At 47.6% G+C, this 26,650-nt stretch overlaps 1 long non-coding RNA gene across 2 annotated transcripts; it reads left to right on the top strand.

Annotated features, from left to right (window-relative positions):
* The first annotated feature begins 2,977 nt into the window (after positions 1–2,977).
* On the top strand, positions 2,978–12,265 carry LOC125412986 (uncharacterized). 2 transcript variants are annotated; one of them, XR_007235795.3, is made up of 5 exons: positions 2,978–3,174; positions 5,219–5,299; positions 5,555–6,750; positions 6,927–7,067; positions 10,201–12,265. It is a non-coding gene; the product is annotated as an uncharacterized LOC125412986 (long non-coding RNA). The 2 variants fall into 2 exon arrangements; XR_007235796.3 differs by having other exon boundaries at positions 9,847–12,265.
* Positions 12,266–26,650: the final 14,385 nt, after the last annotated feature.

Below are 26,650 nucleotides of genomic sequence, written 5' to 3'. Positions count from 1 at the left end.
ATGGGAACCCAGGACCCACGCTAGATAAGAAGTTTTTTTTAACCTTATTGTATTATTATTATTATTATTATTTAATTTTAACTGTGATTCAAGTAAAATTAGGAAGCCGAACCCTGTGAATTCTATGGTCTGGCTAACTCAGGAACCAGCACAAAACAGAACATCTGTTGTGGAATATTATTGTAAGATGTGTTACATTTGTTTATGCTGTGGAACATTTTTTTTAATGATACAAAGATGTGTTGCATTCTTTTATGTTGCATTTGTTTAATTCTGTGAAGCTCTGTTACTTTGCCTGTCTACAACACCTAGTTGGTCTAGTAAAGAAAGCTGAACAGCCAGTAGCTAGGCAGGAGAAAGGGCTGGCAGGCAGAGAGAAGAAATAGGTGGAGAAATCTGGGAATAAGAGATCGAGGAGCAGGAAAAAGAGGAGGACATCACAGGTCAACCACCCAGTGACACAGTAAGCCATGGAGTAAGAAGTAAAAGTATATAGGTGGTGTGGGAGGTCCTTCTGTCTATGTGTTGCTTTTATTGGTTACTAAATAAAGAGACTGCTTTGGACCTATAGCAGAGCAAAGCACTGAATGCTGAAAGAAAGGAGGTGGAGTCAGAGAGAAGCCATGAAGCTGCCAGAGACAGATGCTGGGAACTTTAGCCGGTAAGCCACCGCCATCCGGCAATACACAGAGTAATAGAAATGGGTTAAATTAATATGTAAGAGTTAGTCAATAAGAAGCTAGAGCTAATGGGCCAAGCAATGATTTAAATAATACAGTTTCTGTGTGATTACTTCTGGACTAAGTGGCTGGGAATTAACTAGTGGCCCCTCCTCCAATATATAGGTATAGAGAAAGATAAAAGCCCAGAGGCAAAAGATAGATGGGATAATTTAAGTTTAAGGAAAGTTGACTAGAAATAAGCCAAGGCAAGGCCAGGCATTCACAAGAAAGAATAAGCCTCCATGTGTGTATTTATTTGGGAACAGAGTGGCAGGCCCCCCCAAAGAACAATCAAAAAGTAAAAAACAACCAACTACAAACACCATCTTAGGTTGAACTAAGGCATGCTCCGGTACCTGCCTTAGGGTTTAGCTTTGGGAATGTCTGGGGGATGGTTGTGAAAGACAGGCCCGTGTCAACACCAGACCCGGCCAGACAGTTGTCAAAACTTGTTGCAACAGCAAGCCTATCTTGCCTATTTTTCTGAAAACTTGACACTGATACCCTTCCCATGCAGTGTGTGTATAGGTCCATTTCTCCCCATCGTTAACCCAGGCAGAGTGTTGTGACCTCCCTGATTGATGGAGTGTGGAAGAAGTGATATTATGTGTGTGCTTGTTAGGGTTTCTATTGCTGTGAAGAGACACCATGACCATGGCAACTCATTTAATGGTGCTGTTTCCAGTTCGGGTGTTTACTGCACTATCATCATGGCCGGAATCATGGCGGCACACAAGCAGACCTGGTGCTGGAGAGGTAGCCGAGACTTCTACATCCAGATCAACAAGCAGCAAGAAGAGAGGACAACTCTGGGCCTGGCTTGAGCTTCTGAAACTTCAAAGCCCATCCTCAGTGATATACTTCCTCCCACAAGGCCACACCCCCAAATAGTGCCACTCCTTATGAACCTATGGGGGCCATTTTCATTGACCACCACACCATGCATGCCAAGGCTAGTACAAACACTTCATTTTCCTCTCTTGGGGTAGTTCCCCTTAGGACCCAGTCACCATTCTGTGGTGAAGCCTGGTCTAGCCCATACAGGGTGAACTCACAGAGATGGGAAATGTCCTGCATAGCTGTTCTGGCATTAAGCCACCTGAAGACCCTTCTGAGAGCCGACATTAGTCACTAGACACAGCGAAGATAACCCTTGCTGTCTCTAATCCCAGTCTTCATGCTTTCCCAGACGATGCCCCAGACGTGGTGAAGCAGAGACAAACCACTTTGACTAAGGTGTGTTTAAATCCCTAGTCTACGAAGCAATAGTTGTCATAAGCCACCCCCAAATGGCTGTGTACTGGTGTCGTTTCTAGGGCACCAGGAGAAGCTGGAACAAGCATTTCATCAGGAACAGAGAAGGATGGAACAGAGGTGTGCCCAGAGCAGTGTCAGGAAGCCCGGGGCACAAGGCGCCCTCAGCAGTATGCTTGTCCACATCATGTGAGGCCTTTTGCTCTTCCTGCTGCTGCGTTTTTAAGCTATGCTTCTTGACAGACATGAAACTGCCCTCCACTTGGTGGGCAGATGAGGGGACTAAGACTCTAAGACTCTACGTGATCAGCTAGTGAGAGCCACATTGCAGCAGGCAGCAGCAGCCTAGACCAGTGCTCCCCACGCCCACAGTGCACCATCAGATCCTACCTATGGCACTTGATTCGGCACCCTCCCTGGTTGGTGGGACTCTCCACACACAACTTATTCATGTTTTGTTCAAGGTCCCTGCAGCAAGCCAGGGACAACAACATCCAGTGACTGGGAACCTACTGGTACTGTGGGGCTCTCAGAACCATGGGGCTTTTTGGTTGACTAGTGGGGCATCCATCAGGATGACTGACATGTCTGTATTTGCTCTTCATTGTAACCACAGGCATGCCCAGAGTCTACCTTTCCCCTGTCTTACCTGCTACTTCCTGTGACATCCACACCAAAGTCACCACCCCCACATGCTCCAGTAGCACTGCGGCTGATGCTATTACAGTCTGTTACACGGACTCTATATATAGTCGCTTACATCTGCTCAGACACATCTCCTAACTAACACTGGCGGTCAAGCGAGTCTTTAGCTGGGATGTTGCAAAGGAACCTCTCCATCGTCCCCGTGTACCTCTCCATATTAGCAATAGCAAATAACAAAACAACAAGCCAGAAACGTATTACAAGTTCAACAACCAATGGGAGAATGTGTCGTCAGAGGGGAGAGAAGCTGTACCAGTGTGTTTGTCTGGGGTGGGGGAGGGACGAAGGGAGGGAGGACGAGTGGGCATTAAGGCCGAATAACTTCCCTTCCTGTTTCAGCTTCCAAAGCTTTGGGGCGGGGAGGTTCTTCAGGAGTTTTTCATAGGGCTGCACTGGCAGTCAGCTCTCCGTCAGGACATCCTGCCAGGAAGTTGACATTTTCTACCCAGGTGACCAGGGACAGGGCTTGAAGGCTGACTGAGCATCTGCTGTGGTGAGTCCCACACCGGCTCGAGCTGTATGCAGACTGAGCCAGGCCTTTTGAGATCACAGCGTAACTAAGGAGGTGAACACAGAGGAGGGATCCAGAGCTCACAGCTGTGCCTGGCAGGAGGCAGAAGGGCAGGGGACCATCTCCACTAGGCTATACCTTCAGTTCAGTGTGTGTTTGATGGTCTTCCATAGGCTGTCACCGGCCAGGGCCAGAAGTGTCAGCCGGTCCCGACGGCAGCTTTCTCATACCTTGGAAAGAGCAGGTGCCTGTGAGAACATTTAGCATTGTGAGCAAATGGGCGTTCAGGAGCATTTTGGTCGAAACTGAATGTTATCCTTCCTGGATCCTAACTTGATGGGGCCCCGTTTCTTAGCAGCATGAGAAATAGGTCACCAGAGTAGCAGGAAGCTGGGCAAATGGCTAGAACAACAAGAACTAAGTTGGTTGGACCCACTGAAGAAAAAAAAAATCTAACAAATGAGCTTTCAGAATTATAGGATGAATACGCCAAGAAGACCTGAATTCTATGGTATTATCTGCAGCGGCTGGGAGCCTTTGCCCAGGGAGGGGTTAGTGGTCGTAGCTAATTTGTAAAGCAGAGTTTTCTTGCTGGCCTCTGTTAGTTCTTGGTGGCTCAAGTCACCCGATGGCGCCCTCTGAGGTGGCTTCTTTCTCCTCTGTGGTGTGCATCTGTCAGGGGAGCAGGATGACCCACAGTCAGAGAGCGTGCCCCTCAGGAAAAGGAAGGGCGTTCCGTGGGACAGAGAAGTCAGGGTGGTATGTTTGAGACCCGAGGTTGGGGAGTGGACTTTCAGCTGTGGCCTTGTCCCTGTTTCAGTAACATGAGGGTCAGTCCCGCTGGCCCTGTCCCCATCACTGTTCTCGGCATCCGCTGCTGTCCTTTAGGCTTCCCTGGCTTCCGCTGGTGCACTTTGCCCTAATTCCTTTAGTTTCTCCTCCATTTTTCTGTGCTCACCACATGCTACCCCTGCCCCATTCCTGACCACCCAGCTTTCCTCTCCCTAATGATGCTTTCCCACAGCTCGGACCAGTCCTCCTGTCCCCTGAGGCTGGCCAGCCCTCCTGTCCCCTGAGGCCAGCTCTCCTGTCCCCTGAGGCCAGCTCTCTTGTCCCCTGAGGCCAGCCCTCCTGTCCCCTGAGGCCAGTTCTCCTGTCCCCTGAGCACCCCAGGAGCTACGCTGAGGATCTTCAGTGCAATCCTTAAAGCCCATCTGCTGGAGAGCCCTTACTAGGCTCTGCTGAACCCCAAAGCCTCAGGTCACCTGAAGACAACTGAACAGGTATTCAGGGGTTTTTCAAAGCTGCCCTGGGTGTGGAATATGCGTTCATGACTGAGAACATGAAGTACCTCCTTATGTCCTGTGTGGATCCAAATAGCCAAATAGCCCCTTCTTCCTATGAAAACAAATACACAGCCCTTCAAATGTTCTCTCTCTCTCTCTCTCTGGTTTTTTTGAGACAGGTTTCTCTTTGTAACTTTGGTTGTCCTGGAACTCACTCTGTAAACCAGGATGGCCTTAAACTCACAGAGATCCGCCTGCCTCTGCCTCCCTAGTGCTGGGATTAATGCTGTGCACCACCATTGCTTGGCTCAAAAAATCATTTTTTTTTCTAAAGATTTATTCATTTTTATGTGCATTGATGTTTTGCCTGCAGGGATGCCTGTGAAAGGATGCCAGCTTTCCTGAAACTGAGTTACCGGCAGCTTTTAGTTACCATGTGGTTACTGGGAATTGAACCCAGGTTCTCTGGATCAACAGCTATTGCTATTACCCACCAAGCCATCTTTCCAGCCCTCAAATGCCATTCTTAACAATACTGCTGGGTTACTGGGCTGTTGTTTCCTGTGTTCTCTCTTCTTCCCACTCCTCTTTTCCCTCCTCCCCTCTTTTCCTTCCTTATTTATTTTATTTTTTTTTGGGGGGGCGCAATAGGGAAGGTTTCACTGTGTAGCCCGGGCTGTTCTTGGGCATGGTATCCTCTTGCCTTAGCCTCCTGAGTAGCCCTTTCTTTTCTTTAATAGGTTTGGACCCCAAGTCCTGAGGGCTGAATCAGTGACACCCCTCAGTCTTTCGTGCCACATTCTTGTAGTGGCCCCTGCAAGGTATGTCTTTATTTTGTAATAAAGGTAGTTATCTCTGTGCCCCAGTCCCACTCTGCTGCTTTATAGAAAGATGGCCATTTGTATGCATGTAGCGTTCTGTTTGTGCACATGCACTTAATGCAGACCACTTGTGCCTGACTTCTTCAGATACACATATTCACACACTCAGTCTCCCTGGTCTCGTCGTGGCTTTCTGGGAGACGAGGCAGTTTTCTGACAGGAGAACAAATCTCCCATCCCTCTGCCCCACAACAGGAAGTTCCACAGAGATGCAGATGTGAAGAGACGCCTAGTTTCCCACAGATCTCAGGACCTTGATGCAGAACTGAGCGACTTAGCTTTCTGGAGCCAGAGCACCAAGTCAGCTCGGAGGCATTTGGCAAGCAATTATCCCCAGCCCCGCCTTCTCCCAATTGGCCCTGATTTTACAGCCTCTTCTATATGGCTGTTCAAGTTCCTAGTCATCTGGGAAAGCAAGCAGCAGCACATTCTCCACGCAGGGACTTGTACTAAGTCACATAGCGAAGCTGGGATAATGAGGCAGAAACTAGTCATGCCAAGATCCCATCGGAGGGTAGGTCTGTGATCTGCACTCGCTGCCCAATAGAAGGATGCCCATTCTGACGCAGTGTCTCGTGTTTGCCGTGCACAGATAAAGACAAACAGCCCTGCAGGGATCCTATCTGGAAGAGTGGCTCTGGGCAGGTGCCCCCAAGCCCTTCTGGGGAGGAAGAGGCTGTGGCCTGGTCCCTGTCCCAGGCTATGATCTTTATAGTGCCACCGGTGGGGCCTGGTACTGAGATGACATTAGGGTGTTTCCCAGTCCCTAGACCACACCTTGAAAGAACTGCATTCTCTTGCCATCTCTGGGAGATTCTGGCTGGGGCATGTTCTTTGCAACTGTTTCCTACCCTGCAGCTTCAGGATCCAGCTGGGATCCCAGAGAAATCCAGAGGGAACAGTTACTGAGCTCCAACAAATGCATTATCTTTGTTCTCTCTATGTAGAACCAGATACAAGCTGTTTTTCTGTTTGTTTTGTCTTGTGAGTGATGTGCTGGGCAGAAGGGCAGTGTGTTAGGTCTGGTTCAGTGCTCTCATCTCCTAGGACCAAAACCAAGGTCAGATGGACCTGCTGGGGATGACTGAGCAAACAGAAGAGCATCCTGGGAGAATTGAGAGTCCTGAGTCCCAGGCGATTCTTCCACTGTGTCAACCGCAGCTAAAGGGTTGGTCCCCTGCAGGGCTGCTTGTCCTCAGCATATGGAAGACATCAGATGCTCTGTAGGAAAGCGGTGGCCTCCTGCCACGGGCTGTAATTATGAGCCTGAACCAGGGCTGACTGGAGCATCTTGCCTGGTGCCTTTGTCCTGGCTTTGCCGCCGGTTGGCTCTGTGACCTAGGACAGGTCCCTGCAGTCATGCTGCTTAGTTGCCAAAGGAAACAGCAGCAGTAAGGCTAAGACCCCCGCTCCTCCCGCCCTCTCCCATTCCCTCCCACCCCTCCCGCCCTCTCCCGCCCCCTCCCCACCCCGTCTGCGCTCTTCACTTCAGGATGGGTCTGCAGGTGAATTATCCCAGTAGAACAACCCTAAAGCTCCCTCCCTGTCCACCCTCCTCCTTCACCAGCACTGGGTCATATGGACTATGCCTACAGAGACTGCCTGAGAAAACAAATCGGCAACAACAAAAATGGGGAAGCGCAAGGAAAATAAACCAGCAAAAGGAATAAGAAAAACCTTCAAACCACATTCATTCAAAAATCATAAGGTATCTTCTCAGTTGTGTCAAAAATGATTTTTTTTTTTAAGGGAACAGTTGGGCACTGAGGTGTAGGCCTGGAATTCCAACTCCTCAGGAGCATTGGAAGTTGAAGATCAGACTGAGGAACTTATTGAGACCCTGAGTCAAAATAAAAAATAAAAAAACAAAAGGGAACTGGAAGTAAGTTAGCAGACTGGAGATTCAACCCTTGCCTGCCTGGACTTTACCCCTAACACGAGAAAGAAAATGCTTTAGGTTTCTAATAGTGCAAATTGTTTATATTCTCTTTCTCTCCCCCTCTTCTTCCTTTTTCTTTGCATACATACACAATTTTTAAAGTCAGGATGGGAGGAAAGGAAGGAAGGAAGGAAGGAAGGAAAGAAACCTTTCTAAACCTAACTTATTTGGTGGTCTTTTAAGCTCTTCTCAGCCTCTGCTCTCAGATTAAGTCTTACAGCAGCCTCTGAATGGCTGCTGGATTGAACTATTCACATGGGGAAACAGAGGCAACAGGATAGAGGGCTAAGGGGAGAGGCCAGTCGGGAACCAGGCTTCTGGCTCCAGTGACCAATGGCCTGCACCTCGGAGTCACATGGACAATAGCAACCAAGGACGGTTGAGCAGAGGAAAGCTAGACTCTGGCCTCAACCACAGAGAGGCTCCTGATGCCTCAGTGACTGGATGTGGGACTCAGAAAAGCGGGACTCGTCTCTTGAGTTCCCAAGTAAGAACCGAGTGGGGCCATTTGAGGGGTGTGGAGGGTGAGGGGAGGGGCCAGGAAGCAGATATCACATCCTAAGCCACCCCCCACTGAATAGCCCTAGCCTAGAAACCAGCAGCTTTTTCTGGTCCGGGCTGCCTCTGCTCTGGTTGTGTGCCTCAGGTGTCAGAGGTCATCAGTGGTCACTGGCATTTCCGGCTGCCTTAACACCCCTTCCAGTTTCTCCCATCCACCCCTTGTCAGAAGCCTGGCAGCTCTCTGAAAATGCATGCAGACCTGACAGTTCTGGGTGAGGAGAGCTTGAGCAGGAGTTGAGAGCCAGTTCACAGGGTGACCTATGGCAAGAACCAAGGGCTCAGGTGTTGATGACCTGTGGGCTCTACCTTAGAGTCATGGAGTCGGGGAAGTAAAACCTCACACACGCTGCTTGAGAGCATGGCTGTCATATTTCTTCCTGTGCTACTTCCCCGGCATATGGGGTATGTTCACCTCTGTCCCGTGACCTGGTGTTCTGAGCCTGGGCAGTAGCTATGCCGTGGTGTCTTGAGGAATGTCACCGTGAGACGACCGACCATGGGAGGGCATTTCTGGCCAAAGGAGGGAGGACACAGCCATTCCCAGTGCAGGGAGTTTGCATGGTCACTGATGGGCAGAGTGTGGGTGAGGAGGGTGTGGGGTGGGAGAAAGTGTGAAAACCGGAGGCAACCTGTCCGGCTACTGTCCATCCGGGCTACTCATGGTTCTGCCTCCTCTACCACCTCCCTTGGTGACAGGAGAGTGGTGTCAGACTGGGTGTGAGGGGTGTGTGTGCGGTGGATACCAAGGCGGAGCACAGCACCAGAGAGTCGGCTGGGCGGCTTGGCTGTTTCCTTGGGACTGACCTTGTGACCTTCATTCACAAACCAGCGTCCCCTGAACACCTGCATTCTGATGCATTAAACTCACTGGGAACCTGTTTAAAGTGCATATTCCAGGTCTCCCCAGAGATTCCAGTTCGGTGGTCTGGGGTGGGGCCTAGGCATCAGTATTTAACCATGTTTTCTAGATGTGTCTGATGGGTGTGGCTCATGGACCACATTCGGGGACCATTTATCTGAAGGTTAGTTGGACCTACAGAGATGTGAAACCTCAAAAGACTCCAGAAGTTGCTTTTGGAGCAGCGGCATCTCTCTGGTTCTCAGGCCTCACCGTGCCCACTGTCTCGGTTGTTCCGAGTGACTCATTGACAGCTTCTGCCAGTCCCTATGTGAAGGAGCAGTTGATCATTTTCCCAGCATTCACTTGGGAGGCCAAGGTGCTTCTCACCACAGGTTCCCTGGAGTCATAGGGTCCCTCTGTGCCAGCGGTCAGTCCCTCAGACTGTTTCCCAGAACTAAACTGTGACAAGACCTTATGCTTTGGGATCACTTTGTGTGCAGGCTAGACCCCCATGGCCAAGGGATGCTGATTGTATTCTCTGCAGAGGACGCTGGTGGAGTAACACTGTGTGTTAGAAACATTTCTTTTAAATGTTATTACCTTGCTATCTTTGTGGAATGCCATAATGGGCAGCACTGCCCTTGCTTGTGCACATTAGATCATAACTTGTTTGCCCGCACACTAGCGAACCAGCAATGCGATAACATGCAGACTTGAGCTCGCCTGGTCTAACACACAGTGTGACCCACAGGGGAAGGATTGTTTTTACGAGAAAGTAACTGCTTTATAGGACTTGTGTCCAGACAGGACTGGGGTCACCGATTTGGCTGTCCCTCTGTTCCTCTCACTCTCCCTGGTTTATGGTCAGGCCGTGTGTGGCTTCTGGGAGTTCTAATCACACCTAATGTATGGGGAACTTCAGTGGCTACATTTAAGGCTTCCAATATTAACAGAGGACTCTCGCCCTGCCTGAAGCCAAGTGATGGATGCGTTCCTTGTGCCAGCGCATGACAGCCAGCTGAAAACCCGATCGAGTTTAATTAAGCACATTCTTTACCAGCGGCAGTGCAGACTTCTGGTGTCAAGCAGAAGCATCCTTTTGGGCCTGTGCTTGTATTTTGAGCTCATTCTTTCTTCCTTCTCTAGGAGATCTCAGCGTCTACTGTACCTCCAGAGAACCCCTGTGGTATATACCAGAACCACTCCTGGGAGGTCTTCTCCCATTGGTCTGGGCCATGTGTGTCTCCTTTTGTAATCTTCTGCAGGTGACTCTGACTTGCCTTGGAGAACTACTGACCTACACAGGCTAGTAGGTAGTTCTCTCGCATCAAGGCCTTCACTCCAGGTCTCCTGAGCGTCAAGCATATGTGTCCTGTCTGCTGGGCAGATCCAGCTGGGGTATCTGATGGGCACACTGGGGTCATAGCAGACACCCTGGGATGAGTTCTATATTCGTCTCATCAGCTCCACTCAGTCTACTGCATCTGCTCCTTCTTCCAGAATACATCTCAAGTCTGCAAAGAAACTTCGGCCTTTTGGGAACAGTCTGTTGTTGCTGGATGGAGGAGGCATGTCTTTGAATTCACAAGGTTTCTCAACTTCTTGAGACAGTGTAGCCATTGCTCCCATCCCATAGCAACCTGCTAAGAGCTGTTACTCTTCCTGCACAAACATACAGCGTCTTCCCTTTCCTTCCTCTAGCAGAGTCAAGACAGAGTTGAAAAACCTCACAACTTTATACCACCAGAGACTCATGGATGGCAGAAGGGGATTCACATGGCATAATGTAACACAGGATGTGGGATACCCATAGTGGAATGGCTCATGCCCGCAGCCTGCAAATCCTGCCTTCTCCCAGCTCCCTTCTGCGACCTCATAGCGAGCCCTCGTTTGAATCTTGAGGCCTGAAGTCTCTACCGAGAAAATCTGGAGCACTGCTCTTGCTCAGTTCTGCTGTTTGTCAGAGCATCTCTCTTCCCCTCAAATGGCTGGGTGGTGAGAACGGCATTGCCAATCGGGACTCTAGGGCAACGGGCTTACTGGCTGCAACACTGCACCCAAGTCGAACTAGGGCATGGTGCCCTTACTTTCATTGCCGTGTAGATATTTCCCCCCAACTGAAACATTTCCTGCAGAATGTAAGAAGGCACCTAAGTCTCGGGAACTAATGACACTTGAGGACTCAGAAAGTTCTAGATTTACAAGGCCCCTTCTGAAGGTTACAAGCAACAAACAATTCCCAGGGAAGAAGAGATTCTTCTGTCTGCAAATTTGACAGGGGTGTCCATGAATGCAGCTTTCAAATCCATCATATAGGCTGGGATAGGCTTTTTAGTGACGTAGCTCCTTTGAGATAGCCTTTGTTCTGGTTTGTTTTCTGTCACTGTGATGAGCATTGAGAACAGAAGCAACTTAGGGGAGAAAATGGTTTGTATCAACTCATACTTCCAGGCCACAGTCCATCACTGAAGGAAGTCAAGCAGGAACCATGGAGAACTGCTGCTTACTGGCTTGCTTCTCCCACTGGCTCTCCGCTGCCTTTTACATACAGCTCAGGCCGACCTTCATAGGGATGGTGCCGCCCACAGTGGGCTGGGTCCTCCAACAATGATCATCCAGCCAAAGAATTCTTCATAGATATGACCACAGGCCAATTTGGTTGAAGAAATTCTTTACCTGAGGTTTCTTCTTCCAAGGTGGACTCTAGGTTGTGTCAAGTTAATAATTAAAACTAACCAGATACCCAATGCTCTTGTAAGAAAACCCAGGAAACTCATTGGTCCATCAAGCTACACTTGAGTTGAATTATTTTTCTGATCTGTAATCAGTGCCTAGGGTGGAGAGATGTTCACTTGTGGCTCTCCGGGAGGAGCATAGGACAATAATGAATGCCTACACACCCAGCCCATGTTACTGCCACTACCATTCCTTCCTCTCTCATCATCACCTGTAGCCATGAGGCTCCTGGCCAGTCTTTGGCCACCATCCATCTTCCCCACGTTGCTGGGTCTGATGCTCATGCCCTAGAATTTTACAACTTGGCAATTTGCAAATTATCTGCTCTTAGCATTTGCTTGCTCTTTTAGATTCTACCAAGTATGACCCTCAAAGACATTTTGCTTCTGTGGATCACCTGTTAATATTTGCTATCAGTATTAAAGCAGAGGAATTCAATGAAAGCACCTTTTATTTTTTCGTGACTGACTAGAAGATACTGGTTCGCTGAGCTGAATGCATTTTCTCAATGTTGACACATCTCTCTATCAAATATTCAAGAGCACACTCACTAATGTGCTCCTGGAATGCCTCTGGGAAGGTCTGTAAGTATCTGGAAGCTGTCAGGCTCACAGTGGCAAACCCAGTTTTCCAAAAATCCCAAGGCTCACTTGAAAGCTCCAGGTTTTTTTTCCCCCATTGGCAGCAAATCCTGTCAGCCGTTTTCCTTGAACTGACTGAGATTCATTTCTAGGAAACTGTCTGCCCAGACCCAGGTCTGAATAACCAGAGCTTGCCTGGCAATTGTGTCTTTCAAATAAAAACATATTTTCTGAAGAAAAAAAGTGAATGGCACAGCTCACTCCTCTTTCTACGCAGACACACAGGTAACTTTTCTTTGAGATAGTCACAATACTTTATATGTGGCAAAAAGCGGTGTGGGGATGATTGGGACACACCAGATATTAAAAATATATATACTGGGCGTGGTAGTACAGGCCTTTAGTCCCAGAACTTGGGAGACAGAGGCAGGTGGGTCTCTGTGAGTTCGAGGCCAGCCTGGTCTATAAGAGCTACTTCCAGGACAGGCACCAAAGCCAGAAGAGAAACCCTGTCTTGAAAAACAAACAAACAAAAATCATTACATTTATTTATTTGTTTGTTTGTTTACTTATTTACCATGTGTGTGCCCGTGCATATGGTTTGAGGCAAATGTGGCAGTCAGAGGACAATGTGCAGGACCCAGTTCTCTCCTTTTACCATGTGGGGCCAGGATCCCGAACTCAGATCTTCAGGCCTGGTGGCAAGTATCTTTACTCACTAAGCCATCTGAGTGGCCTGGGCCTTGATTTTAAACTTTTATTCTCACCATGACCGTGCTAGCAGAGAAACAACGCGAATTGGTCCAGAGTGGTATGGCTGTCTCGGTCTGCACCAAGGGGACGACAATCTTTCCCACCATTTCTTCTGTGCCATGCTCGAACGTCAGGGTAGAGAGCAAAGGCAGACGACAACTTTGCTCCGTTATGAAAATTGCTGTAACTTCATGGATTCCTTGACTCCATTGTCCTCCTCAGGACCCTGGCATCCACAGTACCTTTTTTGAGAACTGATGAACAAATTCAAAGTCTCCTCCCTTCCCGTCTGCAAGGACAGGTCTAGACCAGAAGGCAGTTTGGAAAGTGGGGTCCGCTCCCTTTCCTTAGCAGGCACTTCCGTGGACACTGAGTTCCAAAGGGAAGTAGCAGGGCCCGGTGCTAGCTGTGGGGTAAACCTTTAGCATTACCAAGTCAGCCATGCATCATGGGGAGGCTCCTGGTGGGAGGTGTTCACCAGCCGCCCCAGGGCCCATGAGCGTAAAATCTGGTGTGCTTTGCCTGTGAGCCATTTCCAGCGCTAACTTCATTTCCACCGTGTGACTAATGCAAGTGCCCTCTAAGGAGACCATTGGCTGAGAGCAATGCCCATGGCTGCCTGCAGCAGCAGCACTGGTAGCTGGTAGGGGAAGCGTGATCTGGTTTTGCCAACAGGGGAATGGCATGGTGAGAGGCTGGATGATTTGGCGAGTTACAGAGTGAAACAACCTCATTGTTCTGTGGGTTCGGATACTTTTGGGGCTCGCTCCGAGAGAAAGTAGGGGTCAACAGAAAGCTGGACGGCAGGAGTGGTCCAGCACAGCTGGCTGTAGGGAGTATGTGTCGGACAGGCAGCACGCGTCTATCCACCTCACTCAGGTGGCACTGGGTTCCCTTCTCACATCTTAGTTGGAGAGCTTGCTAAAAATGGGGTCTGCTGTCCAGTGTATCTTTGTTCTGGTGACAATGATTCCTGAGGGAGTGGGTAGGAAGATTTTCAGATCCGTCTCTATTAGCTGAAGATTAGTTTATCCCACTTTATAAGCAAGGAAGGCGACTCCCAGAAAGGGTACTTAACTTGTCATGACCAAAGAACAGGCGGCACAGCAGGGACCTGGGCTAAGACCTAAGACTTGGCTCACAGGTCGAAGCTCTTCCCATTTGGGGCTCGTGCAAATGCCAACTGTTGTGGCAATCTTACAGAGACTCATCATACCTGGGACGCTTGCTTTTCTTACCTCGTTGGCCAATCTGGCAAGGCTTTCTCATAAACACAAATAAAGCGTGCCAACACTGGGCGTGGTTCCAGGACTTGAATCCCATGGCAGTCACCGAGCTTTCATGTCTGGCTTCTTCATCACATGCCATTAAAAACTATAAATGCACAGGGCGTGGGGATGTACGCCTGTGATCCCAGTGCTCAGGGAGGCTAAAGCAGAAGGGTCTAAGAGTCTGGGGCCAGCCTAGGCTACAGAGAGAGGTGAAGGCTGAAAGATTGGTGAGTTTGAGGATAGCCTGGATTACATAGTGAAACTCTGTCTTACAACAGCAAACCAGAAAAATAAAAAAAAAAAAACAAAACTCCAAAGCCAAAAGCATATAAATGCTATTCACTTTTATTTCCCCTGGGCGGTCCTGGTCTAGAAAGGAAAGCCCTGACCTGGAAGACGGTTGAGCAGGGTTTGGTTCCTGGCTGTAGCATCTGGTTGACTTGCTGCCTTGTCATTACCTCTGTGTGCCGTGGTTTCCTTATGTAATACGAACATATTATCCACCATTTATCACAACCCAGCTTCACACAGCATCAAAGAACATAATTGTTATAAATATACCTTTGCTCTGTGAATGTCTTTGAGGAAACTGGGGGGTGGGGCAGCCACATGCCTAGATTATTAGCCGTGCTTGGAGTGTTAAATGGGGCCATGTTTTCACCTATAAAGTAGGGTAGGCCTTTCAGCTAAGCACTGCCCTTCTTGACTGAACCCCAGAAATCTGGACCCACTGACTGAAGGCAGGCCCATTGACAACAGCAGGAGATGCCACAGGCTATACTGGATTTGTTTCTTTTCTGGTAGTTTGGGGTGGGTGTGGGGGCTGTTGTGTGATATCTGTGTGGCCTGGTGCAAGGATTCACAATTTCTTGGCTCTGGACACTGGTACCATTCTAGGCTGGGATCTTCTGACCACACCCTACAGTACTAGGGTGCATGGCCCTGCCTGGCACAGAGGTCAGATGCACACTTCAGGGTCCTGCAAAGAAGGAAGTGGAGTCACTGACATTAGAGCATGGCCCCCAGATGTTGTAGGAGGCCGTTTGTTTGTTCCCGGCTGCTCAGACCTGAAATAACCACACAGAAACTGTTTTAATTAAATCACTGCTTGGCCCGTTAGCTCTTGCTTCTTATTAACTAACTCTTAAATCTTAATTTAACCCATTTCTAGTAATCTGTGTATGGCCACGTGGCTGTGGTTTACAGGGTAAAGTTCCCTCTGGCTCCAGCAGGCCTACATGACTTCTCTCTGACTCTGCCTCCCTTCTCCCAGCATTCAGTTTAGTGCCTCCTGCTCCCATCCCCCCCCCGCCAGTTTAGCTCTGTTATGCCCTCCTCTGCTCTAGGCTCAAAGCAGTTTCTTTATTCATTAACCAATAAAAGCAACACATAGACAGAAGGACCTCCCACACCACCCAGACAGACACTTGCAAAGAGCTTCCTAGCAGTAACTTCTGGGAGCAGGGCAGGGCTAGCTATGTGTGTAATGATTAGGAGCAAAGACTCCAAAGCTCGAGTCTGAACTGGGAGGTTCCTGCTCCTGCTCTCTCTCTCTCTCTCTCTCTCTCTCTCTCTCTCTCTCCATGGGTTCTGGGGATTAGACTCATGTTTTCATGCTTGCAAGCAAACACTTTACTGACTGACTCATCTTCATGGCCCCTATCTGTTGGTTGTTTCGTTGTTATTGCTCAGCTTTCGAGTGAGTGCTACTCACTAGTTTAGCCTAGCCAAGAACTTCCTATCTAGGCGAGGCTTCCCTCAAACTCACTGTGACTCTGCCTTAGCCTTTCAAGTACTAGGATTATAGACATGAGCCACCACACCTGGCCCTTTAACTATCCTTACATTAGGAGACTTTCAAGATATCAGCCTCTTAGCATGTTATGAAAAATTTCTGTTAAAATATGTATAAAGGCAGTAAGTATAGTGCTTGGCTCATAGATCAATTTCAGCTACTGTATCAATATTGGTTACTAGAGATTTCTTAGTTCCCGAAGCCAGGGGCAGAAAGTGGTCCTAAAATGTACCATAACTGAGCTGAAGAGTGGCTCCGTCAATCATGGGCCTTCTGAAGGAGAGCCTCCTAAGTTGGGCTTTTCTGGGGGTAGGCACATCAAAGCTGCACAATCAGAAGCTTTTTGGTCTCTTACAGTGATTCATGGCATTCTTTCTAATGGGGTTCAGGAAGAGGGGTACTGTCAAGTGTCTTGCACCTGTTACTACTCTATTGTGCTCTTCCAACCACAAGTTGGCTTTCCTTTAAATCCCCCCTTGAAAGGAGGGTGTTTTTTTCCAGGCTGGGGGCCAGGGAGATTAGGGTCGGGCTAGAACTTCCTGTTTCCTCCAGAGGGAACTTGGGAGAAGGGTACTAGGCTCCCTCACTCGAGTGTCATTGAAGCCCTACTTTCTCCTTTCCTCACCTTTCCCTCAGACTCTCAGAGATGTAGAGACACGCATTTGAATTTTAATTGATACAATGATTATACAGACTTGTGAGGTACAGCACGGCACTTCAACAAATACTCAGTGTGTAATGACCAGCTCAGGTAGCCAGCCTAGCACCTTAACGGTTACCCTGGCATCCACAGTGAGTCTGTTGAATGAATCATGCTTCAACCAGGTCTAAATGGGAGGTAAATGGGCTTCCTCCGTCAGATGACATCAGAGTGTAGGATGATTGGGGAGGGTGCTGATGTCATCATGGTTGGGAAGAAGAGGGGCAAGTGATCTCTGTGAAAGCAGGAAGTCTTCCAGGTGGCATGCTGAGATGTTCACTCTCATTTCCTGCATGTCCCCAGGCCGAGAGGCAAATCAAATGAATTCGTTTCCATGGGTGCTTTATTGCCTTTTCAGTGATGCCAGAACCGGGTTTAAGCTGGAGTTGTGAAGATTCTTAGCCCTTGAAGCGTTTTTTGCTTAGTCATGTCATTACAAGGACAATTACGGAAATACTCCTCTACCCAATACGCCTATACAACACTTATGTTTGGGAAGGATTTTGTACCAGTTTTAAGGATTAGCAAGACCCAGTGGAGCTGATCTGTGGGTTGTTCTTTATCTGACTATATTAGCAGTTTAGATCATTCCACTGAAGGCCAGCTGCGGCCTACAGTCTTGGTCATAGAAAGATTTGGACTTCACATCCTGGCTCACTCATGTAATTCAACATGTGATTTAATGGTGTTAAAGCACAAGATCATAAAACAGGGAGGCATGTGCCACACCAAATACATTTTAGTGAAGGAAATAGGGAGGAAAGAGAGACAGAGAAAAAGGAAGGAGAACGTGAGGGAGGGAGAGAGATACTCTAGCAATATTTTTTTAGAATTATTACTGTTATTATTTTGTTTTGCTTTGTTTTTCAGTACAGGGTCCCTCTGTGTAACAGTTCTGGCTGTCTTGGAACTCACTCTGTAGATCAGGCTGGCCCCAAACTCATAGAGATCCACCTGCCTCTGCCTCCTGAGTGCTGGGGTTAAAGGTGTCTGCCACCACCATTTTGCTAGAATTGTTTTTATGAGATTTGATCAGTTGTACACTGTCTACTACAGATTGCCTCAGCCCATGGGTTGTGACTCCTTTGGGGGTTGAATGACCTTTTCACAGGGGTCACTTAAGACCATCTGAAATATCAGATATTTGCATTATGATTAATAACAGCAGCAAAATTACAGTTATGAGGTAGCAATGAAAATAATTTTATGGTTGGGGGGCCACCACAACATGAGGAATTGTATTAAAGAGTTCACAGTGTTAGGAAGGTTGAGAACCACTGGTTTAGTATTTTCTGTTTCTCTCTCTCTCTCTCTTTCTTGTTTGTTTTTTCAAGACAGGATTTCTCTGTATAACAGCCCTAACTGTCCTGGAACGAGTTCTGTGCTGAGATTAAAAGTGTGCGCCACCACCACCCAGCTCTAGAATTTCATGAAGATAAGAGTCTGGAAAATAAGATTTTAAAAGTTCTTCCCTAAAACAAGTTCCCTTTCTAAATGTCTCAGAAACTCTAGCTTCGGCTTTCCCTTCCAGCTGCCAGGTGGCCTGCTACTTGATTGGCCCACGTTCTAGTCCCATGAGTCCTGTCCCAAGTTCTCAAGGGAAAGTTTTCATTGAGTTATTTGCTCTCAATGGTTTGACTCTTTTCTCCTCTGTGTCTAAAGGGAAAATAAAAGCTGACAAGCTAACATTCTGTTTTTCTACAAAATCACGGGCATCACATTCTTTAGACTCGGTAAGGTGGCATGGTTGGAGCAAGCACGGGTGTGAATGTGACATTTCTGCAGCACTGGAGAGATGTGGAAAGATTTATTCTTGATGAGAAGTAGCGTGGGGCAGGGGTGGGACCAACATGAACCCTCATCTCTTTCACTCGACGAGGATGCTTTTTCAAGGGCGCTGGCAAGCAGGCTTGTTGGGGCAAACTGAAAAGCAGGGTCAGAATCGAGGGCATTTCACCTGGAGGAAGATTTGCAAGGATAAGAGAGCTACCGCTGGCACCTGAGGACTGCCCTGGGGAAAGACTGGATTCATTCTGGATATCCCAAGAAGAAGAACTGCGTCAAAAGGTGGGTGTGAATCTAGCAAAAAAATGTTCCTCGCGCACACCAGTCTAAGAACAGTGATGTCAGCTCTCCATTGGTGGCTTGTTTTAACTGAGACAAGACGTCTACTTGGCAAGCACCCTGGAGGAGGAGTGACTAAATGAAAGCCAGCTTTGGGCTCCACACTTCCGGCATCTTGGGTACTTAACTCAAATCCATCAGAACACATATGCTTGTGGCTGTCATCCCTTTGATCCTTGTAACATGAGGACCTGCTCGTTGGGGTTTATGACCCGCCCAGTACCCCACAGCTGGCAAGCCCCCAAGAAAATCACACAGAGGACTATATAAGTTATAAAACTGGTTGGCCCATTAGCTCAGGCTACTTATTAGCTCTTGTAGCTTATATTAACCCATTATTCTTATCTATGTTAGCCAGATAGCTCGGTACCTTTCTCAGTGGGGCAGCTCACATCTTGCTTCTTCGAAGTCTGGGCAGGATTGTGGAGGGAGCTTCCTGCTTCCCAGAATACTCCTGTTCTCATCACCCCACCTCTACTTCCTGTGTGGTTGACCCACCTATACTTCCTACCTGGCCAATCAGCGTTTATTTAAAACATGATTGACAGAATACAGACAATTCTCCCCACCAGATCCTCTTTTGGTCCTGAAGGTAGGAGTGGGACTAGTGTGTAGTGGGATAGAGGTGGCTCAGTCCCTGCCCCTGGACACTGGGAACTATAGCCTGGTTATGAGTAAAGTAACCTATGGCAGCAATGGAGTGGGTATGTACTCTTTAGGACTGTCTGGGATACAGGGATGTTTCACAGGGGAACTGACATGTGAGGTGTATATGCCAAATGATGGGACTGGTTTCTGAATGAGAGAAATGAGGTAAACATGTCAATCCTGTCATGATTTTCTCTCCCTGAGTAAGTGTTGGTCTCTGGAGTGTTCGTTGCTTTCTGATAACCCAGATAGCTGCTCTTCACCCTAAAAGGCACACGTATCTGTCCCCATTCCATTTGAGTGAGGGAACGAACTCATGTGGGTAGAGACCAGCTGTGGATAAGAGGTGAGGCAAGGGACACCTCAGAGATGACTGTGGATAGACGTCAAGCTGACTCATCAGGGAACCGGAAGACAGACTCAGTAGCACTGTGCAGAGGTGAAGGCAATAGCACCTGCTCCTCAAGCGTCACAGTGCAGGGTGGCTGTGCAGGCATAGGGTGAGCTGGACAGGTGAGAGCATGCAAGAAGCACAAAAGATGTCCTAATCTACTAACTGTAGCTGTTTCCCCTCTCTCTCCCCCCTTCCCTGTCTCCCTTCTCCCACTCCCCCTTCTCTCTCCCTCTCTGCCTTCCTTTCTCCTCCCTCTCTTTCCCTTTCTCCCTCTCTCTAGGAGACTGTAGATGTGAGACCTCTTTCCCAAATTCAAGACAGTAGCTGGTCAGGTTGGTTTTTTAGAAGCAGAGAACATGGCCTTTCCAGCAGTTCCCTGGGCTCACCTTCTGCTTCATGGAAACTACGCTGCTCCTTACAGGGAGCTGTTTTTAACCCCTGTAGATTGGGGGCCTCTTCCCCGTCTTCTTTAATTTACATTTTTTCTCAGACATGTATGCAAATGTTCCAGATAACTTGGAAAGAACAATTTTCGCTCTTACTTTCACAAGCCTATACATATCGAATGCAAATCAGACTGTTCCTATTAAGTGATAGTGGGGTAATTCCCATGCCCCGCTTCAAATAGCAGCTCTTTAAAATTTCATGTTGGCAATAAGAACAGCATCAACACGCAGTGCAATGATACTTCTAAAGAGGCATCTCTAACTTTTTATGCTAATGGGCTTGAGAACCCATGACGAGTATAGAAATCACGTGCATTACCAGGTATGATGCAAGAAAGAGACCAAAGCAGGAGAAGAACAAGCATCCCACTGCTAAGGGTTGGTCCAGCCTCTCACTTAATCTGAAAGAAGGGCAAAACCTAGAGAGTTTTTGTCATACTTGGTGGTTGCCGTTGGTTCTGACTGAAGAGTTAGAGAGCTCTTGGAGGTGATGACATTGTAGTTGGACAGGAGAATCACTTAGGAGGAAAGCAAGCTGGAGTCAACAAAGGGAGTGATGTAAGGAGACAGTGGCACTCAAAGGACACTGCCTACATCCCTGTGTCTGTCACCAAGCCCAGGCCAGCTGGGCTTGCATGACATCCAGGCAGAAACCTATACCACGTGGTTGATAGGAGTCAAGGGTGCGTACCTGTCTTAGTGACAGTTCCTATTGCTGTGAAGAGACAGCATGACAAAGAACAATTTGGGGAGAAAAGAGTTTATTTCAGAAAACAGTTCCATAGCTTATAGAACTTACAAAAGTTCAGGAAAGGAACTCAAGCAAGAGAGGAACTGATATAGAGGCCCTTGGGGTGTGCTGCTTACTGGCTTATTCCCCATGGCTTGTTTTGCCTGCTTACTTATAGACCCCAGGACTACCAGCCTAGGGATGACACCACTGATAATGGGTTGAACCCTCCCCCATCAATCATGAACTAAGAAAATACCCCACAGGGAAATCTTCTGGAGCCTCTCCCCAAACGGCGTTGACTGTGAATTTGACACAAGACTAGTCAGTACAGTATCTCAGTTCCTAATTCAGAACTGTGAGTTTCCCAGTAGAATCGAACCACCTAGCACACCCAATCCCATCTTTGGGATTGGCTTTTCTGAGAGCTGGTTGAAGATTTAGGGAAATCTTTCACATTGAATGATCCTCCTGGGATCATAAGACCTGAGATTACTAGTTCCAGCCACTCATACCTCTGCCTGTGAAGGAAGGAACTAATTCAAGAACAGCCTATAAAACGTCACCCTCAACTGACTCTCGTTCTTCCTCACACTACTTTCTTGGAACATCTCCCTGACTTGTTGTTCCTATTATACTTGCACTTAAATCATTGTCAAAAATGTAATGTAAGATGGTACATCTATCAGTACTATAGATAGTTCAGTAGCTGAAATGAAGAGCCGCAGGTGGGGCAAGTTGGGCATATTTGGGAAACCCGAGTGCTCCACAATGGCCAGGGACTTAGCAGTCCAGTTGGATGTGAGACTAGGGAAGTCCCACCACAATTTTGGACAAAATCAAACAACTCTTGTGCAGACAGTGTGAAAGAACGGAGCAGGGTGGGTGATGGAGACGCTCTTCCTGCTGTGGAACAGCCCTTTGGTACACCGTGAAGTAGTGTTACTCTCGTTGTTAATAAAACTAGGCGGGAAGAGGTTAGGTGGCAGAGACAGACTGAGAGGATGCTGGGAAGAAGAAGGTCAGATGCACATGGCAGGGGTGGGCAGTGGAGGAGGGGGTCACCAGTGAGACACAGAGAAAGCAGGAAATAAACATGCCATGCTGAAAAAAGGTTCCACCATGTGGTAGAAAGTAGATAAGAGATAGGGGTTAATTTAAGATACAAGGACTAGTTAGTGACAAGTCTAAGCTATTGGCTGAACATTTATAATTTATAATAAATCTCTGTGTGGTTATTTGGGAGCTGACTGGCAGGACAGAAAAACTCCTCCTACATCTTCTTAAGTCTTCACATTCCTGATTCTCAGACTTAGGGTCACAGGGTTATATGTTCTGTTTTTAGCCCATCATTCTGAACACATGTGTGTTCTGTGTGCATGCAACAGAAAGTCTTCTCTCCTTAATGAGTTAGAATTCCTTCAGACTGATACTTGTCCCAGTCATCCATGCCTTTCTCCCACATCTTCCATCCTCAATCTAACCACAAGCCATATTGACTTGCCGTGTAAAAACAACTACATCTATCTGAAAAAAAAATTATGCTAAGAGTCTGGAGATCCTAGGCAAGAGATCAGTCTTGTCAGTTTGCCCCTGTAGGTGACATGCTGGTGCCCAGCTAGGGTGACCGGCTTTTGGGCTCAGGAGAGAGAGGGGGGAGTTGACAGATCATTGAGTGCTTCAGCTGTGACCTGTGAATAGATTCTTCTGTGAGCCAGTCTGATGAGGAACTTCTGAATGTGCAACAGCACTCTCTCAGAGGCTGTCTGGAAGACTTAACTGACGTCAGGTGGGCAGTGGGTCACTCTTTCTCTCCACAGTCCATCTGGACTGTTCTCTTACTGTGCATAGGGTGGAAGACCTTGTGTGTAACATGAGGGGCCTGCTTGTTGAGGATTCTGTCCCACCTGGTACCCCACAGCTGGCAAGCCCCAAAGAAAATCACACAGAGGACTCCATAAGATTATAAACTGATTGGTCCATTAGCTCAGGCTACTTATTAGCTCCTGTAGATTATATTAACCCATTGTTCTTTTCTATGCTAGCCACATGGCTTGGTACCTTTCACAGTGGGGCAGGTCACAAGTTCCTTCTTTGGTGGTCTGGGCTGGACTGCAGAGGGAGCTTCCTGCTTCCCAGAATACTCCTGTTCTCATCACCCTGCCTCTACTTTCTGTCTGGTTGACCCATCTATACTTCCTACCTGGCCAATCAGCGTTTATTTAAAACATGATTGACAAAATACAGACAATTCTCCCGCACCACTTATGGTTCTGACTTCTGGCCCCAGTTGATTTGTAGCAAGTCTGAAGCCTTGTCCTTGTTCAGTCTTCTGCTTTGTGCTTACGGGCTCATTTCTGCTCTTTCCTGCTAGCTGCTTCTGGCAGGCACAGGCATACTGGCTGGGCCCCCTCCCCAAGTGTGCCTCAGCTCTATTTGGTTGCCTATTCTCAGTCTTTATCTTGTCTAGGGCTGACTCCTTGGACAAAAGGACATGTTGCATGTGTTGAGTACAGACACGGAGAATGGTGGATCACACAAGAAGGAAGTATTTGGTGGTCACCATCAAAGGGAGGATATGATACCACCCACAAATAAATACACCACATTAATTAAGGGCTTCAAAATGACAGGCAGGAAGTCAGAGTCTTGTCCAGTCTGTTGGCGTTGGTGTAGGGTATGCACATGCTGGATAAGATGATGAAGTTGGGAACTGGAAGACATGTCTAGGAGAAAGAGATTTTGAATTGGATGAAAAGGACAGGTGGTGGTGGTACATGTCTTTAATCCCAGCACTCAGGAGACAGAGGAAGGAGGAACTCTGAGTTAGAGGCCATCCTTGTCTACAGAGTGAGCACCAGGACAGCCAGGGCTACACAGAGCAACCCTGTTGAGACAGGCAAATGAGATGGATATATATATATATATATATATATATATATATATATATATATATATGGATGGGTGGGTGGGTGGGTGGGTGGGTGGGTGGGTGGGTGGGTGGGTGGGTGGATAGATGGATGGATGGATGGACGGGCGGGCGGGCGGATGGATAGATAGATAGATAGATAGATAGATAGATAGATAGATAGATAGACAGAAGAGAGTAGATAGAAGGACATAGAGGATTTGGGAGGGAAAGATGGGGACCGAGCTTGAGGACATGAGCAGAAAGATGACAAAGCTAAGTAGGTCCTCAGAACTGTGCAGAAGTCAGAGCATCAGTGACTCCTTGAATCCGTGTGCCCTCCTCTGCTCTGCTCTGGCTCTGAGTTCATGAGACTTCCTTGACTAAAGGTTATTTGTCATTGTGCCTACAAAGAGACTTGAACTGGAGTGATTGGGCCTTGGGATTTTGTCTTCTCTTGCTGCTCTTAGAATGTTGCCATCACACCAGTGAACATTCTGGAGAGACATGGAGAAGCTGACTACAAATGCAGGGTGTTCTGGCTAGAGTTAGGTCAACTCGACAAAAAAAAATACAGTCATCTGAGGGGTGGGACCTCAGTTCAGAAAGTACTTCTATAAGATCAGGTTGTGGCTCGGTCTGGAGGGTATTTTCTTCCTTCCTTCCTTCCTTTCTTCCTTCCTTCCTTCCTTCCTTCCTTTATTTATTTTTAAAGATAGGATTTCTCTGGATAGCTGTCTTGGAACTCACTTTGTAGACCAGGCTGGACTTGAACTCATAGAGATCCACCCGCCTCTGCCTCCCAAGTGCTGGTATTAAAGGCATGTGCCATCACCAACAATGTAAGCCATTTTCTTAAGTAGTGATTGATGTAGGAGGGCCCAGTCCATTGTAGGGTTCTGTAAGGAAACAGGCTGAGCAAGCCATGAGGAGCAAGCCAATAAGCAGCACTCCTCCATGACCTCTGCATCAGCTTCTGCCTCTGGGTTCTTTCCCTGTTTACGTTCCTGCCCTGGTTTCCTTCAATGATGAACTACAATGTGGAAGTGTAAGCTCAATAAACCCTTCCCTCCCCAACTTGTTTCTTCATCACTGTGTTTCCTGAAAGCAATAGGAACCCTGACTAAGACACGGGGGAAGCCCTGACAGATCAGCCAGGCCTGGCCTGGATCAGCAGATCTGTCCAGTCTGGTTCTCTGAACCGCCAGTTCAAAGAAGGGTGAGTTACACAAATGCCTACGGTAAACTTCCAACCATTGGGTGGTTTGTGACACCAAGAACTCCAACTTTTTCAGGAATAAACTCAGACCCAAGGAACCCAGAGTTAGCGGTCTTCGGATGCAGAGGCTACGTGGCTGAGGAAAATATTGTGACCAGAGAGCAGTCTATGGTAGCTTGTAAAATATGGCCACATTTTCACACACACCCCCAAGAAAAAGAATCTTTAAACAACCAAGCAAAGCAAAATAAACAAAAGCCTATATTTGAGAATGGCCATGGGACTTACTTTGGCCAAATGAACAGAAGCACATGTCAGAGAGGCAGAGGCCTGAAAACTGTTTCCATTCTGGGGTGTTTCTGCTTGCTGCCTTTGAAAGTCACATTGCTTTATAAAAACAAATAATAAATATGCAAAACAAATAAATAATTACCTAGAAATAGGTAATCTATGTTTAAAGAGGCCCCTGACTTTTTTAGAAAGATTTATTTTATTTATTATATATACAGTGTTCTGTCTGCATGTTTGAAGACATGCAGTGCCCTTCTAAACATCAGAAGAGGGCACTACTTGTCATTACAGGTGGTTGTGAGCCACCACATGGTTGCTGGGAACTGAACTCATGCTCTTAGCCTCTGAGCCATCTCTCCAGCCCAAGGGCTCTGACCTTTTAATGGACTTGGGACAGGTCATCCTAGAGTAGCTGGTCCTGGCAACCTCCATCCTCCATTGACTGCAGACCCAAGCCCTGGCTTAGCTGAGATCAGCCATGGTTGTCTGGGGACCTGGAGAACTCTGAGGCCAGTCTATATTGGTGAATTGTGAGTCTCAAAATCAAGGGGAAGTGAGATCCATGGCTAGCCTCCTTTATGTTGTTGTTTGTTTGTTTTTTGTTTTGGGGGGAGTTAGATAAGGTCTTGCTATGTATCCTTGGCTAACCTAGAATTTACTATGTAGATCAGGCTGGCGTCAGACTCATAGAGACCCCCCTCCTGCCTCATCCACCTAAGTTCAAGGATTAAACGCATGACCCATAAAGCTATTAAATCACTCAATTTTGCAAAAATGATCTGAAACCTCCCACTCCCCGCCCCATGGCCATCAGCTCACCTGGATTGGCTCTGTTTGTGAGTTTCAATGCTTCAGTTTCTGCCAGGAAGAGGAGCTTGAGGCCCAAGCAGTGATTTTCCCACTTCTCACTCTGCTGGGCTATAGATTAGCCATAACTCAGTTTTGGAGTTCTGGTGCTGATTTCTTCCCATGATCCTTCAGGTCAAGAGTCAGCAAGTCCCTCTACTTTGCCTCTACTCCATTACTTCATGGGAGGCCAGCTGAGTCCTGACAAGATCTCTGAGATAAGCCTCATTCTGTGCACAGGCATCAATGGTCAGTGCTGTGGAGTAATCCTCTTGTACACCATAAAGATTCATCAACTTGGTTTAATAAAGTGCTGATTGGCCAGTAGCCAGACAGGAAGTATAGGTGTGGTGACTGAACTAAGGATGATGGGAAGGAGAAGGCAGAGTCAGGGTCACCAGCCAGATGCAGAGGGAGCAGGAGATCTACGTGCCATGCTGATAAAGGTACCACCATGTCACAAAACATAAATAGGAATATAGATTAATTTAAATATAAGAGTTAGTTA

Source organism: Myodes glareolus, chromosome 2 (assembly GCF_982192425.1).
Source record: "Myodes glareolus chromosome 2, mMyoGla1.1, whole genome shotgun sequence".
Classification (NCBI taxonomy): domain Eukaryota; kingdom Metazoa; phylum Chordata; class Mammalia; order Rodentia; family Cricetidae; genus Myodes; species Myodes glareolus.
Note: the sequence above shows the minus strand (reverse complement) of the source record. Positions and strands in the feature narration are given on the sequence as shown.